Source organism: Amblyomma mixtum, chromosome 4, assembly GCF_055824585.1.
Source record: "Amblyomma mixtum isolate Tamu chromosome 4, ASM5582458v1, whole genome shotgun sequence".
NCBI classification, from domain to species: domain Eukaryota; kingdom Metazoa; phylum Arthropoda; class Arachnida; order Ixodida; family Ixodidae; genus Amblyomma; species Amblyomma mixtum.
The window spans coordinates 114,184,828-114,208,589 of record NC_143015.1 but is presented as its reverse complement, the minus strand read 5'-3'; the positions used below and the strand labels follow the sequence as shown (position 1 = coordinate 114,208,589).

Below are 23,762 nucleotides of genomic sequence, written 5' to 3'. Positions count from 1 at the left end.
GAAGATAACCTCTGCAAAATACTAGAGGCATGCGCGCCCCGAAAAGCTGCAAAAATTCAAATCAAAGCCCACTCGTTCTTTCCTTCAACAAAAACGTCCCCGCCCCACAACTCTGAACACCGTTGACGTCATGGGGGTTACTTTCGCTAAAGGCACTCCATTTGTGCATCGTTCTGAGTGACGGGAGAAGGCTGGGCGTAGCCTTGGCGTCGCGTCGTCTGCACAACGCTTTCCGCAGCGCCTTCTGTTTCGCCACATGCCTACAAACTCGCATGAAGGAACAACAAAAAAATGCGGAGGGAGCGTACGGCGACATCCTTGAATCCTAGCCATAAAAAGTAAAAAATAGTAAAACTGAGTGAGTTGGTTCGCCCTCCCCCCCTCCCCCCCTGATCACGTCGCGAGACGCTCTGCGTGCTTGCTCCCTTCTCAGTTTTTTTTCTTCTATGCAAGCCCCCCAAAACAAGGTTTTAATTACTAGCGCAGCAGAGCCTTTCCCTCGCTCGCCCGCTTGACCGCTCCGCGCACACACCGCTTATCCTTCGTGCATCTTGCGTACGCCTTGACTCCAATGAATGACATGGGCTTTTTAGCGGAGAAAAGACACAAACACACAGAACACAAACACGCATGGAGAAAAGCAAACGGGCGGTTGCCGGGTCCGCGCTTCGCCGTGTGTTTCGAACACAACCGACTTCCGCCCCTCCGCTCGTGAAACGGTGGGGAGGCCTAAAAAAATGAAAAGGTGGCTCGCTAACTGGGAATAACAAACAGATGTATGAAAGGATGCGCTCGCTAACAAGTCTAGCGGCGAAACACCGCGAGGAGACCCAAAGAGCAAAACAGAGCGGGTGTTAGGAAACCCGCGGCGCCCCCCCCCCCCTCCCCTCGAACAGACCCAGTAGCAAAAACCAAGAAACGAATTCTATTGAAGGCGGGGTCATGACGTAGACATGTGGCGCACTCCACAGACACCACGCCTCCGGCTAACATCAGAGAACGAGGGGGTGATTTTGCCTACTCGACGAGGAGCGGAGAGAAAAATCTCGAGGAGGGAACGGAAGGAGAGGAGGCTCGCTCCGATAGGGGTAGAAAGTGCTTTCGACCAGAGGGTGGTCACGGGCCCTTTAAGGGTAACGGAGTGGATTCCAAGAGAAGGGAAGCGTAGCAGGGGGCGGCAGGTTAGGTGGTCGAATGAGATTACGAACTTTGCGGGGATACGGTGGACGCAACTGGCGTAGGACACGATTAACTGGAGAGACATGAGACAGGCCTTTGCCCTGCAGTGGGCGTAATCAGGCTGATGATGATTATGATGCTCTTCCATTTGAAACTGTTGCACGAGAGGTGTCGCTCCTGTAGCTGTAGTGGTGCCTGGCAGCCTGGGTGGTTTTACCACAGAGAAAATCTGCAGAGCGTACTCACCGTAAGGCAGAGCCCTTGTAAAGGAAATTGGCCTTAATCAATATTATTGGTCAACGAGTAAATATGTGTGTTTTTGTTTACTAAAACCGGTGCCTAAAACGCTCACTCCTACTTGCTTCTTCTTCACCATCATCATTCATTAAAAGCCTGACTACGCCCACTACATGGCAAAGGCCTCTCCCATCTTTCCAGTGAACTCTGTCCTTCGCCAGTTGCGGCCACCGTATCCCCGCAAACTTGTTAACCTCGTCCGCCCATCTAATTTTTTGCCTCCCGTTACGCTTGCCTTCTCTTGGAATCCACTCCGTTAGCCTTAAGGACCAGCGGTTATCTTGCCTTCGCATTACATGCCCTGCCCAGGCCCATTTCTTCCTCTTGATTTCGACTGGGGTGTCATTAACCCGTGTGTGTTCCCTCACCCACTCTGCCCGCTTCCGCTTTCTAAACTAAACTTAACTAAAGCGAAATATTGAGCTCCAGCAAGAGACCGTCGCGCTAGCAATGGAGTGAGGGATCTTCGATAACTTGATTGTCGCAGTATTGATTTGCTCAGATAGCCCAAGGGTACATCTGAAAGGATCAAGACGGGGCAGGCCGAGGGAAACCAAATCTATCCAAAGGGGAGGAGAAGTAAAAATAGACACGCAAGACGATCGTGTAGTACTCGGCCTGAGCCCGCCTTGCTGTGGTCGGCGAGCTCGCAGCGTCGTCCGCTCACCGTCTTGAAGCGTACGAGAGCGGCACCGGAGGACCGGGAGGAGACGGCGGTGTGCCGGACTGCTTCTTCTTCAAATGGCCGCGCGCCACGCCCTCGCAGCCACCTCGCGGCCGCCAGCCATTTTCGTCCTCTTCCCGCCCTTAGAGGTGCACTGAAGAGGAATCTGAACTCGTCTTTTTGCCGCAGCAACTCAATCTACACGGTCCGAGCATTCTTAGAAACTTCGATTTATTGCCCTGTGTGGCCGATTTTCCTAATTAAATCGAATTAACGTCCGGCTGCCGCCTTTTTTTTTTTAATTCTCCCTCGTACGGTGGGCGGAGTCGACCAACGCGGGGAGTGCCTTTCACCCAGTCCCGCGGCGGCTTGCCGCTCTGCCATCGGCGGAGTAATACGTAGTAGTCCGTAGAAGCAAATAGTCCGCGCGTATTTTTATTTCTGCGGGCTTATTTTGCGGTTATATTATCTGCAAATGAAACTATTTATTCACGGAAACCTAAAAAACAAAATGGAGCGAAAGCAAAGCCTCCACGGAGCTGGCTGAAGGGCACTCCACGCTTTGGTCGACTCCACCCACCGTACGACGCAGAATTAAAAAAAAAAAGGCGGGAGCCGGACGTTAATTCGATTTAATTAAGGAAATCGGCCGCACAGGGCAATAAGTCGCAGTTTCTAAGAATGCTAGGAACGTGCAGATTGAGTTCCCGCGGCAAAAAGACGAGTTCAGATTCCTCTTCAGTGCACCTTTAATTATAGCTTCTTTTTAAGTGATGTTTAAAGCATCAGGACACAGGAGGCGGATGGCAGCATGAGGGTGAAATCTATGGGGACACTTAGGGCACCTTACGATTGGAATGTGAACTTATTAGATCTCACATTTGTCACAAAGTCTGTGTGGGTTTGCGTACGTTTCTGCGAAACTGTCGGTCCGTCAACCACCATATTCGGACTGCTAAATGTAGTAGCCGGTATTCGCTATGGTGTGACGACGCGGACGTTTGTATATATAAAATCCCTTCTTATTTTTTATTTCGTTTCTCTATTTAGGTTGCTGTCTAGATGCTTGGCTGCTGAGAATTCGGTGGGCAGGTTGTAATGACATCACAACCTTCCACATCATTAGGTCACGTTACCTCTATCGAGCAATCATGGTGGCCCCTTAGGGCAGGTTGTGATGACATCAAAAGGTCATGTGACCTCTCTTAACCAATCAACCAATTTCGCCTTAGAAAACGCGGTGTTTTGATGTGACAACTCTAATGGTATCATATTAAAAAGGGTTGTTCCTCTAATGAAGTAGAGGAGAGATCGATGATGCCATCCGTGCAACCAAGCACCATAAGACGCAGCACTGTCCGTACCCGCTGCGGGCTGGTGTCGGACTCTCTTTGGTTTCAAGCTGCTTGGAAGCAGCTTAGTCACAGCTGCTTCTTGTTCCTGTTGTCCTCTGTACAAAGGTCATTATCCTTTGTACAAAGGTCATTGACGAGACACGCCGTTGTGTTGTCGGTCGCACAATTTCAAGAACCGAAAGTGACATCACCAGGATAAAAGTGACAAATATACGTTTCGATGTATCTTCATTACGCCCATGTCGCGACCTCTCGACACCTTCGGGAAAAGCTGTAACCATCAGCTAGATGACCCGAAGAGACGCCTGGTTGTCCACAGACAGGCGCATATTTGTCCGCAAACACTCTTATGTCGCAGCCGACCCGCCAGTCAAACACATTACTTCACTACCAAAGCTGACATGAGGCAGCCGACCCTTGGTTACAAAGTACCAACAAAAGCGTCCCAAAGGCAAGTCTGCATAGTTATACATGCGCATGTACAGAGCCCTCTTCCGGCGCATAACAACTCACGACAGCAGCCAACAGAAGTCAAGTCAGGTCGCCAGGTAGATCTATCGGAATGTAACGAACACAACCTTGAAAGAACGACGCAGAACTCGATGTAAAGGAATCAACAGCTTCTAATGCTACCGCATTCTCAACACATACCGTAAATAAGTCTCCCTGTGAATTTTTGTTTTTACTTTCTTGCGTATTCCAATGTAGCTCTTCGCTGTACTTTAATCTATTATTTGTACTTTGGCCGCACACCACTAGATCTGGTGCCCACTCGATGCAATGGCTATGGCCGCGATGTAATTACCCTAATCATAAGCCGCACCCCGTCCCACATTCATGCCCTCTCTTTTTTTAGATCTCTATTACAAAACACGGCTATGGTACGGTGTTTGTACTCTCAGATAGAGAGAGCGAGAAAAACGTTTAATGCATAAAATGGTTGGGTGGGCCGTCATTCCCGGAGCCCATTGGCTTTCGCCGCCGCTCTTGCCCGGTAAACCAGCGAAAGCCCTCACCCCAGTAAGCATTTCCCCACAGTCTCATCCTCGTCATCATCATCCACACCAGTATCAGCAGTATCAGCAGCTTACCACGCGCTTTGCTCTTTGCTTGACAGTTTAGGGAAAGAGGAAGAAGACGGCTGCTCTCACGTTCCAGTCACACCCATTGCCGAGGAACCCAGACCAGCGCACTTGGACAACAGTTCCATTCGTAAGTTGAATCTGTATCCTTTAATCTGCTGTCCAGAACGCGTTCACAATAGAAGGAGATTAACGTTAGTGAGAGATTGCACGTATTCACTCTGATCGGCCTTGCTGTCTGGGTAGGTGGAGTACGAGGGTGTAACCCTTCCGTCGGTATCCTTCCACCCATACTTTCTTGCCGCAGCGAGTTGTTTGCTCACGAGTGCCGATCTCCGCTTGCAGACCCATGGCATCGCGGCTGAGGTGGCTGGCCATTTACTCTCGGCGTCATCATTGCTGCCGGCGTCTTCTGGCTCTGCTGTGCTTCGTACCACTAGCGGTGTTCACACTGCGAGTCTTCACAACGTAAGTTTGTGCACGTCCCTTGTTACATGGCGATATGTAGATATAGAAGGTTGTCTGGATTGGCTTGTGTCAGCTTCGTGGCTGACGCCTGCATCTCCGCAAGTGCCTGACCGAATTAGTGGTTTTTGAGGAAAGAAGATGGCGCGGCAATCGTGGAAAAAACATTCATGGTGGAAAAAACAGCGCAAACTAAGACAGAAAACACAGAAAAGAGGGGGGACACTGCAAGCGCTGACTCGCAACTAAGGTTTATTAGAAAGAACAGAACAGAATATATACAATAACCACCCACGACTGCGTACGTCACAACAGATTACGTGCAAGGCGTGCAAGATGATCTAAACAGGAGCATCGCGCGTGTGCGCCCGGTTATTTAAGTACCTAAATTCCAAATCTGACAAGGCCACTGAAGGATCACTCACGCACCGTATGCCGGGTGACCCGGGGGCTGATGGAAGCGTTCTTTATCCGAAAAAACGGCATACGGTGCGTGAGTGATCCTTCAGTGACCTTGTCAGATTTGTAATTTAGGTACTTAAATAACCGGGTGCACACGCGCGATGCTCCTGTTTAGATCATCTTGCACACCTTGCACGTAATCTGTTATGACGTACGCAGTCGTGGGTGGTTATTGTATATATTCTGTTCTGTTCTTTCTAATAAACCTTAGTTGCGAGTCAGCGCTTGTAGAGTCCCCCCTCTTTTCTGTGTTTTCTGTCTTAGTTTGCGCTGTTTTTTCCACTATGCTTGTATCATTGTCCTCTTTCTTCTGTGTGAAAACTGTTGAATGGAGGCTGGCTCACGGGCACACTCGTAACTAAACGCTTTGTGCCCTGAAATGAGCCAATATGTGAGATACAACGATTGGCAACAAGTAGAAGACCTGGATCATTAGAACTTACCACGAGCCGTTTCGTATTCGTGATTGAGAGAACAAACGTGTCAGAATTGAAATAGATAGAGAGCCCACAGTCTAGAGAAAACAGCAACATCGTCATCAGCAGCCTGATTACGCCCCCTGCAGGGCAAAGGCCTCTCCCATGTCACTCTAATTAACCCTGTCCTTTGCCAGCGGCGGCCACCGTATCCCCTCGAATTTCTTAATCTCATCCGCCCACCTAACTTTTTTGCCGCCTCCTGCTACGCTCGCCTTCTCTTGCAATCCACTCCTTTACCCTTAGGGACCAGCGGTTATCTTATATTCACATAACACGTCCTGCCCAAGGCCATTTTTTTCGTCTTGCGACTAGGATATGTCATTGATACGCGTTTGTTCCCTCACCCGCTCTGCCCACTTGCGGTCGCTTAGCGTTAAACCTAAACCACACGAGTGACCACAGAGGGCAATACATACATTTTCTTTCATCGGATAGTTGATAACAATTTGCACCGGCTACTTCGGACGTCGCACTAACCACGCCTTGCCGTATTGCACAATACCTAGGCATTGATGTGTGCATCTCCTCCACACAGGATTAAATCTTCGGTTTGTCAGTTATAATAAGCAAAGTATATTTTTCAAGCCTTGGCGTTCCCTTCAACTTACAGTAGCAAGTATGAAGGCGTAGGTCCCAAACTTCTTTATGACGGGTTTTAAATTGCGACATCGAGCATCCCGCTCTCAACAAATTTTTCGTTGCCGCTGTTGATAATTGAAAATTGGTTTTGAGGAAAGGAAATGACACACTGAATGTGTCACATATCTAGGTGGACACCTGAGCCGCGCCGTAAGGGAAGGGATAATGGAGGAAGTGATAGAACAGAGGAAGAAACAGGTGCCGTCGTCATCGAGTTTCTTACTATTACCTTGAGGGAAAGCTGGCGGCGCTGCACTTCAGCCACCATGGACGCTCAAAGCATCATGGGGCGGTGACCTACCTGTTGCGGGACAGTCGTATTTTTTTGGGAACACGGAGTAGCACAACTTAGATGTTTCATTCCGAACACGCTGTTCGTGTGTGCGCAGACGACTTTCCTGCGAACGCAGTGTGCAAAAGCCATAGTAGGGAAAACGTAATAGCACACGACGCCAATAAAAGGTTTCACTTTTCCGAAATACCATTAAAAAACCTCTTAAAATGTCTAAGCAACAACTTTTCTTTGATAACATATTTACTTTTAAAAGTGCGCCTGTTAATTATGAAATATTAGTTTTTGTAGTGTTCATTACTTGGGCAATAGGAAAGCTATAGCCATCTCTAATTTTCGGCAAACTTTGCACTTCAATGCTTTTCTACTCGTTTGTTGCAATTTACAGACAGGATATTGAATGTTAGGACATTCGCATTTATCGAACAGCTTTATTTTTGCATTATTTTTTGGCCAAAAGTTGTAGTTCTGCAGTCGGTAGCTCACCGGCCCATGATGCTTTGAGCGCCCATGGTGGCTGAAGTGGTCTCGAGGGGCCTCCATGCAAACTCCCTTAGACGGGCGGCAGCTTTGCCTCTAGGTAATAGTAAGAAACTCTATGGCCGTATTGGAGGTCTCCGTAGTAATTTCTACCTCCTGAATATTGCCAGCGTGCACTGACATCGCACAGCACACGGGCGCCTTTTGCGTTTCACCTCCATCGAAACACAGCCGCCGCGGTCGGGTTCTAACCCGTGTATTCCGGCTCTGTAGACGAGCGCCTTACCACTGAGCCACCGCGGCTGGTCGTTACCACTGTTGTATCCGTTTTTTAGGCCTCCTCCAAAACCACCACCGGTGGAAACATTCGATCGGCAGCTTTTGGAAGAGATGATGTCGTACACTGAGAGTCAAGTCAAGTGGAACAAATCCGAGGTGAGCGCAACACATTCGTATTTCATACGCTCCTCCTTCATCGGAAGCACACTCGCAGTAGAGCCGTGATGCTCTTGTGAGCGTCATGTTTTGCCCAAGTCTTTACGCGAAACTGGGTGAACAAAGCCGGCATAATTTCACGAAGGCACTCAAGTGCCTGCGTGTGCTATGCAGTGGCGTAGCCAGAAATTCTGTTCGGAAGGGGGGGGGGGGGGGGGGGGGGGCTCATGTTGCAGCACGGCCTCCTCATAGAATTTGTGGAGGGATCAAACGCAAGAATAATAACTGCATTCCCATTGACAATGACGTTGTGTATTAGGTAAAGCTACTCACTGTCTTGACAAACGAAATATGTATTTTTAAAATAAAAGAATGTATATTCGTATGCCTTAAAATCGTGGCAGACATAGCTGACACCAATGCTTCCATATTTTTACGCAATTAAGAAAATATCACGAAGTCTACAACTATATCATTCCGAAACCAGCAAAGCAGTGCATGCCACTGATATGAAAAACGTAAAGGCCATGGAATGAGCAAGTAGAGGACAAATATTTTAATGAATCTTTCTCGTTCAAGAACCTTTACATTTTTGTACATATGCAACGGCCAGGGAAAAATCTCAATGACCCTGTCCTTCGTTCCAGTGTACTGCGCAGCAGCAGCTGTCACCGGTCATGTACTGCGAGTAATTGCAGCAAAGTTTTAGTCGCAACAGCGAGCACATGTATAACCGAGGAGCTGTGCAGAATATACATTAGAAGTTCGAAGATAAAATGGTGTATTAGAGATTTCATTTCATTTCATTTTATTACCCTCAAGCGCAAAAGCATTACAGAGGGGAGTGGTACATACATTACATAGCCAGAATAACGGAGCACAATAAAACCTAAACCAAACGAAAAGGCTAATACAGAACAGCAAATAGAAGCATATAAAGAAAAAATACATGTTAGGAATATGAACTGAATACGGGAATAAACGGCAAAAGTACAGTAGCACAGCAGATGGAACAACCGTAAACGGAACAGGTACACACTTAGAAAAACAAGGGACATGACACAGGATAACTGGATGCTAGGAGAGATGTCAAGAATCAGCTTTAGGTACCTTGAAGACGCCTTGCTAAGACATAACTTGATAAAAAACAAAAAAGTGTCACTGAAAACAAAGTCGCTGTGTGTATACACAAAACCTCGCAACAAGATATGTAAATACACGTATGTCTCCATTAAATCTACGTATCTAAGCACAAGTCACTCTATATAATGCGTCAAACAAGGCAGATAAACATCTTGCGCAATCACAGATAGTAAACTTTACACGCGGAAAAACAGACGATCCAGGCAAGAACCAAATTATGATAGCAGAAGTCGCGATATGTACTTGGGTGCTGTACAGAAAATGGCAGTCGAGAATACCAAAACAGGGGGAGTTAAACTTATAGTACAGTTAAAAATTTGGACAGTAAATCGCAAGAGCCTGCTCGAAAAGTGCAGCCCCGGTCTCACACGGCCCACCAATGGCAGCACCTCCATCGCAGGGCAGTGGCGCATCCCTTAGCCGCTGCACCGCTGCACCACTGCGCCAGGAGCGGCATAAGGATTCCCGAGCACATATGAATGTAAAGTTGAAAATGACCAATTCCGCATACATGGGCATTAACTCATTATCGCTACCCGGACAACTTCCGTCCGTGAGCATTGGATCCAAACACCGGAACCTAAGTAAAAACCCTCACCTAATTCCCATTTGGTCTACCTACGCAGATCGACTGTCATTTTTTATCTGTAGCGCAACAGCATACGTCACACAGATTAGCACCCAGCTTTTGAAGACTGCATATGTTAGAGGTTGCACCGAGGCTGTGGTTAACGCGATGGAGTTAAGGCCGCTGTTGAGCGCAAAACCTGGCGTCGTCTGCGGCGGCGGCGGCGGTGGCGGCGTGAGTGAAAAATTAGCTGCGGTTGAACGCAGTTGAACCAAGTTTGTCGATCAAGCAGGCTGTGTTGCTGGGCAAGTTGGTTTGGCATCCTGAACATGCAGCGCTGGCAGACGAGGGACGAAGGAGAGACGACACACGCAGGGCGCTGAACTAAAAACTTTAATTTCGAAGTTGTTGTTGTGACTGAGAGAAGGATGAAAAGGAAATAGCACGGGCCTGCTACTGGCTCAAGCCAAGCCACCACCGCTGCCACGTGCAGATAGAGGAGTGTTAAAAGATCAGAGGAAGGAGAGAGAGGAAAGGAAAGACGCGCGTCGCAGCAACAACTGCGTCCGCCGGAGCGGACGCTGCTCAAAAAACAGATAAGCGGCCGAAGCCGCGCTCGCCGAAGCGAGAACAGATACACATTAATTTCGAAGGAGGGCGATCTGCACGTTTAATACCGCACCCAAAAACCGTGATTGTAAGGCACATGCGCAAGTCAAGGCAACTAACAATAAAACCAAAGAAAACAGGGTAAGCTCGCAGGCGCGTATTGACCCACACAGAACACAAGCAAAAAAAAAAAAACCAAGAATGATTCAGTCATTCTGGTTGGCCAGGTGCCAGGTACACCCCTGAGCACACAAACAGCAAAGATCGGCAGTGAAGGGGGCAGGAGGAAAGGCATAATAACAACACTTGGTGAAAAAGTGAGATTACTCGCGCCGGGAGTTCTGTGCAGCTTGGTGATGACAGAGATGAAAAGCGAGATCGGCTTTGCTTGGTTTGTCAAAGGGCGATACAACTGGTGCGCAGAAATTTAGCTTTTTTCTTTATAGGTAGACTCTCGCTGTATACGTCAGACATGGTAACTGCGCCAAACATACACACAAGACAGAATACGGGACGAGCTCTTGTCCCGTACCCTGTGTTGTGTGTGTGTTTCGTGCAACTACCATGTCTGAAGTATTGATTTAACTAGCCCGACAACACGTTCTACTCGCTGTATCTGTCACCGAATTCATTGCTGTTCGCGCCGCTTGGCCTGGGTGCGCCGGTTTGAACCCGCTGCGCCAGCGCCATCTATTAAGAGGCGCTGTTGGCTTCAGCAAACGTGAAAGGTGCGCCATTGCCCACACAATTTCCTTGCTCTTTCGTGTGTATGTCGATCGTCCCGAGCGGCGGCCTGACCTTGGCTGAGCTTGAAGGTGAAATTGACGGAACCGGCCGTTCTCTGGATTTGTAGGTCAGGAATATAGCTCTCGCTCTAAAATATCCAGAGCAACCAGGGTCTCACCAGCTCGAGTGGTGGATGCCTCCTACCGGGGCAGTGGCGAATCACTTCACCGCTGCGCCATTGCGCTAGGAGAGCTATCAGGACTACCAGCGATCTATGACTTTAAAGTAATGAATGCCCAGTTCCGCATGCATGGGAATTACCACATTAAATCATTAAACGTGATTGCGTCAGTTTTAACGCCACAGCCTCAAGGACCCCCTGTCGCAGAAAAGCCGGTGTCGTCGTCGACGTCCGCGGCGTTGGCCGTGAGCGGAAAACCCCAGAAGCATTAATAAATAAATCCGAGTAGGAAATTAGTTGAGTTGGGGAATCGAACCAGGGCCTCCAGAATGCTAGACGAGCACGCTAACCACTCCGCCACTACAGCTCAATGGTTTTAACGAACAAAGGCGCGTATAGTGAACAGGCTTTAGAGACATGTGCTGTGGTATATATTAGTAATTATGAGCACGGAAAGCACACAAGTCGCAGCTAAGCAAGTAGCAAATTACGTTTCCGCTACTTTTCCTCCTCGCTTAGCGCGCACGTAGCGCCATCAGGCGGCGCCCACCAAAATCTTCTCCTCGCATGTACGCCACTGCCCCAATAGATAGCGCGTGACGGCAGCGCCTCCTATAGCGCCTCCCGCTCGTCTCGTTAGGACGCAGTGGGGCCGTGCGGAGACACAGGAGTCACACGGTGAGGGGCAAACGCAGCGCACATTCAAGGCGCATTCACGACGAAGCTTGCGGCTTGCTGCCCGTTCGTCCGGCGCGGAAGCTATGCTGGCGTTCGTGGCATTGGGTTTGTCGAGAACGATGTGCCGACGACCTACGACTGCGACTTGAGTTTAGTTGAGAAGGGACAAGGGATGAGAAGGGGTAAAAGGAGGAGAAGGCGATATCTTGTATACTCTTAAGGTGAAGCTTAAGCGTCCTCCTAATTTTTTTTGTGCGCGGAAGTTTTTGCACACGTATTTGAGCGCTTAGATCGCTGCGGATGCAGTTACGGGAACAAAATTTAATTGACGCTCGAAAACTTTTCATAACGCCAGCTGCCACCAACTAGCTAAGTCTGCCATATCTTCAAATGAAATTTAACTTAAGTGCACCTCGGGGAATTTATATAGGTTCTACACGATCCAATGGAGCCGAATACAAAAGCATGCCCATCATAATTTAACCTATTGTGCACACCTCCAAGCAGCCGCAAAGACCGGACTGTTAGAAGCATACCTGGTACAGATATACTCCGACGCCGCGAATAGTAGGATGCAATTTTTTGTGTTTATAGCAGGAGCGGTTATGGGGCGCCTACTGTGACAGCCGACAGAGGGCTCTGCTCCGTACGGGGGTGGAGTAGTAGTAGTGAAAACATTTATTGTTGCAAAAGGAAGAGTTAGGGAGTAGGGGGTTGGGGATAGATAGATGTGGAGCTTCAGTGGTCGGTCTTCCCTAGTCCAGGATCCCGTTGGCCTCCGCCGCTGCCTTGGCCCTCGTCACCAGCATAAGCTGTGTGTACGGTGGAAGGAAGGTGTTTGGCGGTAAGGGTGGAAGGGGAGAGGGGAGAGTAACGTGCAGCGCCAACGTGCTGGGCTCTCCTAGCAGGGCGAGGGAAAGCACGGTGGAAGCTTGGAGATGGGGGGAGTTCGTATAGCCTTGATCCTAGCAGATATGACGCGCATCGCACACATGATGCAGAGCTCCATACGTCACTTAAGAAAAACCAGCCAAAAAGACAGGGACAAAGGAGAGACGAGGCACACACAACGACTGGTGTGTGTGTCGTTGTGTGTGCCAGTCGTTGTGTGTGCCTCGTCTCTCCTTTGTCCCTGTCTTTTTGGCTGGTTTTTCTTAAGTATAATGTACCAACTAACCCAGATTTCAACTCTTCTCCATACGTCAGTTTCTTATTCGTCTCCTAATGCCACTGGGGGATGCTTCGTGACCCCGCTTGCTCACAGCTCAACGCCGAACAGAATGCGACGGCAGACGCGGCGGCAGACGCGGCGGCCCTCGCCGCCAGGGCGTGCGCCTCGCTCAACCACCAGCAGGTGATGGTGGAGTGCCCGCCTCGCGTCGGCGTCTACCCGTACGACTGCTGGCGTCGAGGCTGCTGCTGGATTCCCGCCAAGAACAAGTCGACAGGCAGCTCGCCAAAAGGTGCAGTCTGCTTAACCACAAAATGCGCTAAACCAACAATCCTCGCGTTTATGGCCATCCTCAAAAACGAACGAAAATTAAGCTGAAATGGATGCACTGCTAGAGCCTTCCCAAGCAGTACAAAAAACTGGCCCAATATTAGAAACCGTTGACTTCATTCTGGTGTTTTGTAGGATCGGTCTTTGCCCGTACGTTTCCAATATTGCCCTCTCTTTCTTCTTTCACACCTCCCTCCCTCCCTTCCCTTACGGCGTGGTTCAGGTGTCCATCGAGATATGTGAGACAGATACTGCGCCATTTCCTTTCCTCAAAAACCAATTTACCAATTTACCCCGATGAGCTGTGCTGCTGGGGTCTGTCAAAAGTATGATACGTGTAGTGGTGCCCTCGTAGCGTCATTAGAAGTCCTGAGCTTAGTATGGTAAATTGGTTTTTGAGGAAAGGAAATGGCGCAGTATGTGTCTCACATATCTCGGCGGACACCTGAACCTAGCCAAACTTCGCACGGTGGGAGACCAGGTGGGCCGCATGGTCCGCCGGGTCTCCAACAAGCGGGGTGGTGGTGAAAAACATTTATAATGCAATACATATTTACAGAGAGGTCATTGGGGTAGGCCCTATTGGCCCTTTCCCCTAACAATTCTAGGTGGAGCCCCTATTCCGGGGCCCCATTGGCAAGCAACGCCGCCCGCGTCCGGTGAACCAAGGCCTTTTGGGTCTTTAGGTCCTGACAGCCGAGCAGGGCCGCCTCCCAGTCCTCTCTGGTGGGGTTGGGGTTGGGGGGGATAGATGGGTTTGACTGACACGCCCAAACCATGTGGAAGGTGTCAGCCACCTCCCCACAGAACTGGCACGCGCCATCAAAGGATGTATTGAAATGTTTAAGCACCGCCAGGCACAGTACAGTGTTAGTAAGAATTTTGATGAGGTGGTGGTGGTGAAAACATTTATTTCGAATGAATGTTTTCACCACCACCACCTCATCAAAATTCTTACTAACACTGTACTGTGCCTGGCGGTGCTTAAACATTTCAATACATCCTTTGATTACTACAAGGAGGAGCACCGGCGCTACCCGGCCCCTTGTAAGGGACTGAATCGCGCTGACGAGCGCCTCCTCATCAAAATTCTTACTAACACTGCACTGTGCCCGGCGGCACTTAAACATTTCAACGCATCCTTTGATGGCACGTGCCAGTTCTGTGGGGAGGTGGCTGACACCTTCCACATGGTTTGGGCGTGTCAATCAAACCCATCTATCCCCCCCAACCCCAACCCCACCAGAGAGGACTGGGAGGCGGCCCTGCTCGGCTGTCAGGACCTAAAGACCCAAAAGGCCTTGGTTCACCGGACGCGGGCGGCGTTGCTTGCCAATGGGGCCCCGGAATTGGGTGCTCCACCTAGTATAGTTAGGGGAAAGGGCCAATAGGGCCTACCCCAATCACCTCTCTGTAAATATTTGTTGCATTATAAATGTTTGTCAACACCACCACCACCGTAAGGGAAGGGAGGAGGGTAGGAGTGAAAGAAGACAGAGAGAAAGAGGCGCGGTAGTGGAGGTCGAAATTGCGGTAGTGGAGGTCTCCGGAATAATTTCGACCACCTGGGGATCTTTAACGTGCACTTCCGTCGCACAGCACACGGGCGCCTCTTGCGTTTCGCCTCCATCGAAACGCGATCGCCGTGGTCGGGTTCGAACCCGGATACTCCGGCTCGGTAGACGGGCGCCTTACCACTGAGCCATCGTGGCGGGTTAGCTTAGGATGAAATGGATGAATGGTTGAGGATGAAAGTTCGTCTCTCACCTTCAAGGAAATTTGGGACACTGGCGATGTACGCCCAAGGAGCACAGTTTAATCGGCCCAATATTGGAAATGTAATGGTAAAGACAGGTCCTACAAGTTTCTAGAATGAAATCGTACATTTCTAGTACCTGTGCTCCTTGGGGGGGCGAGTCACCTAGCATGGACCATAAGCAAACTACTTGACCCCGGTACTTTTGACAAAGGACGTCCTTGATGAATTTAGGACAACAGAGGTACTATTGTAGCAAGGCAGCACAGAGAAAAGCAACGGCCTTTAAAGCACCAGAAGTCTGATACAGGAAGACTACGGTACCTCTTTCTCTCTTTCTTCTTTCACTCCCACCATTCTCTGTTCCCCTACGGCGCGGTTCAGGTGTCTACCGAGATATGTGAGACAGATACTGCCCCATTTCCTTTCCTCAAAAACAAGAAAAAAGGATTGGTTTGGTTGATGGGGTTGAACGTCCCAAAGAGACTCAGGTTATGAGGGACGCCGTAGTGAAGGGCTCCGGAAATTTCGATTACCTGGGGTTCTTTAACGTGCTCTTACATCGCATAGTACACGGGCCTCTAGAATTTCGACCGCCGCGGCCGGGATCGAACCTGCGTCTTTCGGGTCAGCAGCCGAGCATCATAACAAGATCCCAAACTGTACCACAGCAGCCGAGCATCATAACAAGATCCCGAACTGTACCAAATATCTATGTCTGGCTTGCCTTATTGTAGGCAGGCTGAGGATAGTTTATCGCGGTGTGGGTGGTTCCCCAAAATGTAGTTGACGCGAGCCGTGCCATTATACGCTACCGTCAAGTAGAAAGTAATCAAACGGGCAGTTAGTAAAACAGTACGCCTTTTGCATCAAACTTGATCCTTCGAAAGTAATGGTAAAACAACCGCTACCGCAAATGAATTGACATCTGACATTGCACGTGCCGTGCTCGTGTGGTGGGTTCGGATGCCGATAGTGGATTGCAAATGTCATCTCTTCTTGTTTCACACTTACCTTCTGTCTGAAATGGCTACGCAGCTAATTTCCCTCTCTGTTTACCACACAAAATAGGAAAGATAAACGCAGCCTTCCACTATTGCTATCTTGGTTTAAATGGCAGTTGCCTGCTTTTACATACAGATATTAACAAGCTTTTTCTCGACAGTAGTCAGTTTCGCAGTCATAAGTGCGTATATTTCAAAAGCAGACATAATTTTCGTTGGCACATGTTCGGATTTATTCATATTCATTGGTTGGTAAATTGGTAAATTGGTTTTCTGGGAAAGGAAATGGCGCAGTATCTGTCTCAAATATCTAGGCGGACACGTGAACCGCGCCGTAAGGGAAGGGAGGAAGGTGGGCGTGAAAGGAGAAAGAGAGAAAGAGGTGCCGTAGTGAAGACCTCCGGAATAATTTCGACCACCTGGGGATCTTTAACGTGCCCTGACATCGCGCGTTTTTTTTTATTTTTGAGGAAAGGAAATGGCGCAATAACTGCCTCCCGTATCTCAGTGGACACCCGAACCGCGCGGTAAGTGAAGGTAGGAAAGTGTGAGTGAAAGAAGAAAGGAAGGAAGAGGTGCCGTATTGGAAGGCTCCGGTCGTATTCCTTTCCACTTTTCTGAATTCCCGTAACCTATTTTCCAATTTGGTCAACCGCTTATAATTCCACGACGGCCTTGTTTTCAAACTACGTACGCAGCGCGCCATTTCTGCGTTATGCCGCCATCGTACCGGCGGTACCGCGTCGACGACCGAGAGTTGACGAAAACCTCTTCACGGCTGACGCTTAACCGCGTGGCGACTGCGACGCCCTCACCTGTGGAGTCGATGTCCGTCACCGTGGACATCACCCGGATCACTTACGACACTGTCCGAATACGAGTGAGTTACTGATTTCGCCATCTCTCAGTTTTCTGTACGGGCAACAACAACAACTGGAAACATTAGCAAACTTACTGTCTTGCAAAAAATTCGCTGTGGCTTAGCTTGGTTAAGCCCGGTAATTGCGAAAGCAATATCCGTGCGTACGCCATTATATAATCCAATCCAAACCAATCGAATCTATTCAAATCCAATCCACTCCACTCCAATCCAATCCACTCCACTGTAATCTATTCTAATCTAATCCAATCCAATCAGAGCCAATCCAATAAAATCCAATCGAATCCACTCCAATCCAATCCACTCCTATCCAATCCAATTGAATCCAATGTAATCTAACCTAATCTAATGTAATCTAATCTAATCCAATCCAATCAAATCCAGTCCAGTCCAGTCCAATCCAATCCAGTCTAATCTAATCCAATCTAATCGAATCCAATCTTATGCAGTCAAGGTGAAATGAAGGTCAATGGTGGTCACCGCCGCGGCACGGCAACGGCGTGAAAGTGCTTTCGCAATAAAAGGGCCTTACGCCTCGCCTGTATCGCTTCCACACAGCAGGCATATTTAAGAAGTACCACATTATGCAAGTTTCATCGATGAACGATCACAGACTATGCCGCTTATATGAACTCAGTTTAATAAAAAATAATGATGCCATCACTAGTCTAGCAAGGCTAGAAAAAAACATCTCTACTTATAATGTGCGCCATCCTGAGGTGTGGTATGTTCCAAAATGTAGAACCAATAGACGATATGCGAAATGCGCAGCGCCATCTCTCGACGCTCCGAGAACTAAGTCCTCCATGTTGGCACGGTACAGAAAACTATAGTGCCTAGAATATTGCTAGTGTGCCGAGGGCGCCCGCTTGGATGGCTCGGATGGCAATGAAAGCCGCCGCCGGCCGTGCGGGGGCGCTGCTAGGCGCGAGTGTGCTGCTTCAGCACTCCAGTGTGCCCGCTTGCCTGTAAGCATGCCTGTAAGCGTCGCCGGATGCCAACATATTTCGGAGAATGTTCGTCTTAACCACTGATATCTACCCCGCCGGATCTTCGTAGGCGTTATTAACAGTTTCTGTCAGCACTGCTGAGTGAAAATGTTGTAGGTCTTTTGTTTTTATATTTACAGAAGACAAAACGCAGCGTTGTGCGCGTGCCAGGTTCCGTTTTTTGTTCTGTATTTTGTTCTCTGCTTTGACATTTCTGCGAAAAAGCAGACGATAGCAGTTATCAGCCTAGTCATACAGTTTAGTGCGTGTATGTGTGTTTACATATCAATAATCTGGGAATGTTGTTGTTGTTGTAGCCTACGACAGAATGGCACATACCCACTCTGGGGGATCGGCCAAGAATCTGGGAATAACAAATGGTACCCGGAACGATTTCAGCTTTTATTTCATCAGAGAAAGAGCTCTTTTTTTCGGCATCTCAACACAAGACAGTACAAATACACAATACAAAATACACAAGCTCAATACAAATTATGCAAACCGGCATTCGACTTTTCAGCTTTACCTTGAACTATTGGCAGTGCCGCAGCTTCAAATACTTCTGCCGCTGCCTTTGTCCTTGACGCTCTCTGTTCAAACCTTTCACAAGGAATCGAAGTCGCAAAAGAATGTAGAACTTAAGCACAGTTGCTAAAGTATTTTTTCCGTGTTCGGGACACCCTAGCTGAGGAAATGTCAAAGAGTGCAGACACTGCGCAAACTCCTGCATGCTGCCTTCGTGCAGCTTATTTTTACTAAATAAAGCAGTGAATGCATCCTCCATGACCCTTACAGCCTTTGCTAAGTCATCAGTTGGATAAATCAGCCCACCGTTATCAAAATGAGCTGTGAACCAGCAGTCAGCATCGTTCTGTGCATCTATTCGGGTGGTGCACAACAGGGCTGCGCAGCTGGTACACGGATTTCTAGCAACAGCTTTTCTAGCCACGTAGCCCGCAGCGTAATAAACTAAAGCTGAGTTGCTCTTTTTTTCAGAATATCCTTCATGGTCATCTTCAAGCTGAATGGATCGAAAAACATTCTCTGCTTCGTCAATGTTTCCACTGTCGAGAAGGCTGTCCAGTGTTTCTGAAAAGGACTTGCCTGCCACTTCAGGCACATCAGCAGTAGTTAAAAGGGATTTAACAACTGCAGGAGAGCAATTGCCTCCTCTTGGTGACCTTGCAAGGTTGTAAAATGACAAAAGGTTGACAGTTATCAGAAACTGTGATACAGTAGGGTGGTCGAAGACTGTCTGATTATCCCAAAGAGATTTTCAAGTTTGTCTTGGCTCAAACGTGCAGTTAAGAGGTATTTGAAGCCTGCAACAGTGGTGAGGTGGGATAACAGCTCTAGAGTGCTTTTAATTGTGATCCTCAGCCCTGCAGCTGTACTTCCGGTCAAAAAGCCTCCTCCAGGTGGCTTAGCATTGGCCTCCCACTGATCTAAGTAGTCTAAAAATTCCTGCATGAACGTTACATTTGGACTGTCAGGCTTTAATGCTCTCGTGCTCACTCTTGCTGTCATAACTCGGATGAGTTTGTTGAAAAGTTGAATGAAATCCTCAGTTGGCTGCACTACTTTGTACTGAGAGGTGACATGTTTTCTGTGCACAAAGAGCCCCTTGATAACCTCGTCCCCAAAAAGCTGAAAAGCGAGATTGACTTTCATTTTATCGAAGCAGTTGGGCTTGATATGTGCATGTGTAATGTTAGGCATGGCCTTTAGAGTTACGCTGTCACGATCTGCATCCCAGGCTGCCTGTATTATTCCACTGTGAACTGGGCCAGATGGTGTCAAATAGCCCTTGTGAACAAATCCATTTCTAACATTCTTAATTAAATGAGGAAAATCGGAAACGAAGAAGAGCTGCCTTGTAGGGTCCACAGGATGCTGTGTGCTGTTCTTGATGCGGCCATCTGCACAGACTAAAAAAAAAAGGTGGTAATTGGATTTCTTCTATAAGTAACTTAATGCTTTTCACATGACCTCTAGAAATATAACAAGGAAATACTAATAAAACAACGACAGTAGTAAATAGTGGATAGACATATTACCAAATTAAGGAGTCTACATAGCAAATACTTACAGAAATAAAATATTCACCTGAACGCCGACAGAACAAAAAATTTATACAGCTGTCTATTAAAGAAGAGGTACTGTGATAACTGTTTTGCGCTCCTAAACTTTACCGAAGTCATACAGTTATCTTTAGGGCGATCATCCTTACACTGATGAATACTCAACATACTTCAATATATTTGATACAAGCTACAGCGTCAGCTTATCAAGCGAAGGCTTAATATAATGAGCACAGTAAAGATTCCGTATATTGTTCTATCCTGGCTATTTTTTTCTTCACATGACACAAATCTGCATGGCAATCTCACCTTGTACACCCAAGCGCCGCCACATGCTCCGGTTCCAGCTGGCGCCGTCACATGTTATAGTGTCTACAAATAAGCCAGCTTGTTCTGAAAGAATCTTTGCAAGAGTTGGCGCCTTCACATTCCCTCTGGAAGCGAAAATTCCAAGTATCTGCGTCCAGTTTCCTGAAACAGGGGCAAGTGAGAATAATACGGATATGTGTTGCTGGCAAGTGCTAAAATTGTACATCTAGAAAATGTAATTTCAAACAGCTTACCTGTGAATGGCTGGAACAGTACAATCATACCGTGGTCCGCCAGAATGCCTTTTTGGTCACTTGATGATTGGTCGCCAAGGTCAACGAAACCCTCAATGCCACCTGAATTGCAAAAAAAAAATGGGATAATACTGAGCCCTTTATTCTTTCTTACGCCATTTCCAAATTTTTACCTATGCAGCAATTCAGGTTGAGCATTGATTTTCTAAAGTTAAATTGGAATGTGCCTTTGGAACTAGGCACCTGAAAATTAAACCGATGATTTCATGCATTGTGGACATGGGAGTAAAACTCACCGTTAGATTTCACATCAAGGTGCTCTGACAACTTCAGTTCGTCGATTACGAGACCACCATGACGGCTGAAGGCATCCATGTCCTTTGTTTTTTCCCCGAGGGCAGCGTACACTTTAGGATTCAGTCCAAAGCAACCCTTGAAGCGTTGTAGATATTTCTTAAGGCAGGTTCGACCTGGAAGTACCATGACTTTTTCTTTCCGCAAATGTTCATAAAGTCTGGGACTGCGCATCCGCATCATTATGCACTCAACAATCGATTCGTCAGAGTAAGCCATTCCTCTGACTGATTTTCGTTGAGCAGCCGCGAAGCAGTTCTTGACTGCAAGTTGCTGTTTCTGAGGGAGAGCCCGAATCCTAGCTTCTAGAGCCTCTTCGGTGATTGATTTATTTTCTTCTTTCATTCGAGCCACTTGTTCCTGCACACTGGCAAGTTTCTTTTTTGTCCTTCTCAAGTTGCGGGAGATGTTCTGGCGTTTATTTTTCTCACTGCTGGTCCTTTTCTGCTTCTTCAACCTGCACATTCGGTTTTGAGCAAGCACTCGCTGGTATTTGCATTGGGCACAGGAACTTCCTTCAGTTTCCGTTGTTAGCAAGCACCTTGCTGCAAAGTACATCTTCCTGTACTGGATATGTTTGCTTGACACTGGCTTTATGCCACTCCCACAGCAAAGGACCATCACAGAAACTTTCTGTACCAGCAATTCTGCCTCGCTACGCGTTGTAAGCACCTGCTTGCTGTGCTCCCTTCCTCGCAAGTGCACAGTGGCTAAAACAGTCCCCCCTGCAGGCAAGGCCTTGCTAAATGTAACCATTCTTTCAATGAACAAAGTTTAGAAATTGTTTGCTTCGGCTTCGCACAAAGCATAGCACAAATTTTCACCGGACGCACTTGGGACTTTCATCCATGCAATCGGGATGCAGATATCACTAAATGGGTGGCCACTCTCGGCTGATGGCAGCTGTACAGCCTGCCTGTCACTTTGCGACGGCCGCGGTGACTCTTTCTCTGAACCGACCCTTTCGACGGGGTTGATGCCGGCAGCGGCATCGTCATGACAGGCAGAACTGTCAATATTATCTTTTGCACTGCTATCGGTCACATCGAACGGCTCAGATTTGTTTCGGCGCCGTTTTGGAGTAGGCTCCTGCAAACAAAGGTTCCTCACCTTTCTCTTGAGTGCTTTTTTGGGCACTAGATGCTTGGGATATTGCTCAAACAATGTTGGCACGGCATCAGGTGTTAGACGCGGTTTTTCTCGAGCTATCTCGTTCACCACGCCGTTCACAGTCACCTTGAATGAACGTTCAATGTATTGCTCCTCAAAATGTTTCTCGCACACCACGGATGCTGGTGTCAACCGCCGGTCCTTTCTTTTTATCAGTCTTTCCCACTCCAGCAATCGCGCAGCGTCGGTGGGAGCAGTAAACAAAGAAACATGCTGCTTATTCGAACGGTACCCACTTGTACACAGCGGGACGAAACACGTTCTCTCCTTGCTCTGTCTCTTTGGTTTGGACATGTTGTGTCGATAGCACGTGATGAAGTGGCACCAAACATTAACCCTGTGCCTCGGTGATGAGCAGATACGGACACAAGGCAGACAATAACGGGCGCACAGCAGCAACAGCTTTCAAACGTGTGACTTTACGATGCGAAAGTGCCGCGTCGTCTGCTGTGGCAGTGCCCTCCCGACAAGCAGCGCCATCTGTCGCCTGCAGTGGGCTTTCATCGGAAACGCAGCCATCCTCTCCCATAGCGGAGCCCTTGCGCTCGTCACACTAGCAGTATTTTAGGCACTATAAGAAAACGAAACCGCTGCCCAGCGTTGGGTTAAAACGGCTGCGCTTCGTTTGAAAAGTAAAATGCCGATGCAGTGTTGCGCTACCCTCTCCACTGTGAAAAGACACTACGATGCGTGCCAGAACTAGGTGCGTTCCAGCTTTTCGCTTTTCTATTTTTTTACTCCGTCCCAACGTTTTAGCAACACAAAACGCCATGCGAGGTATATGTGTCAGCACGCGGATCAGTGCGCAGCTTTCGCTTTCTGCACTGATTTTTGACAAAGCTTTCGAGGTGATTTGCGTTTAAATTAAGATAGGGACCACAGCCTTTGTTGTCTCTGATCAAAATTAGAAGCCGATTCGTGCATTTATCAACTCTCCGGTAGGGCGTTAATATATATAGACGCATACTTGAACAACGTAATAGAGAAGGTAATTTTTTTGAGCGGGCCAATCGCCCGTGCCGTGGCGAAATAAGTTCACTCGAAGAACCATATGCCGATTACTGCTTAGTTTGCTACGTGTTCAGTTAAGTTTTTCCCGCGTTCAATTAGTTTTAGAAAGGCGAGCAAACTCTCTGTACCATACGCATATGTTATGCGCGTTAAGGAGTCTTTGTGAAGCAATACACCCATGCGTATAAAAACTGAGGTGCGAATGCTTTATTTCTTGAGGATTCCCATACCTTCCATATCTGCGGCGACGAAAATCTAAAAAAAAGCGAATAATATAGCTACTTTATTATGAAGGAGGGACGCATTTCTAAGCTAGAAAGTTCGTGCAACAGTGTTTTGAAAACGCTTCAGGCCATCAGATTTTATTATCGTTTTGGCAAGCTTCAACAGCTTGCTTCGCAACAAAGCCATTTGTCTAAGTTTGGGAGTAAGCTAATTAAGTTTCGGAAGCAACCGAACATGCTAATTTCGCCCCTGCACACACAACTTGACCAGCGTATCGAGTCCGTGCAGGCACCTACAGCTGTACGCTCTTTCTCTAATCAAGCCGCCACGGTAGCTCAGTGCTTATCTGAAAAAAAAAAGATCTGCGTCTTTGCTTACATTTTGAATTATATATGCCCACTTTCCTCTTGGTAATATCGATTGACAGCATCGCAATACTCGCTTCAACTGCGTCTTAAGCAAGACGCAGTTTCAACGAATTGCGGCGAAAATCA

At 48.0% G+C, this 23,762-nt stretch overlaps 1 pseudogene; it reads right to left on the bottom strand.

The window, feature by feature from the left end:
• Positions 1–18,270: 18,270 nt before the first annotated feature.
• On the bottom strand, positions 18,271–22,361 carry LOC149347954 (uncharacterized; annotated as a pseudogene).
• Positions 22,362–23,762: the final 1,401 nt, after the last annotated feature.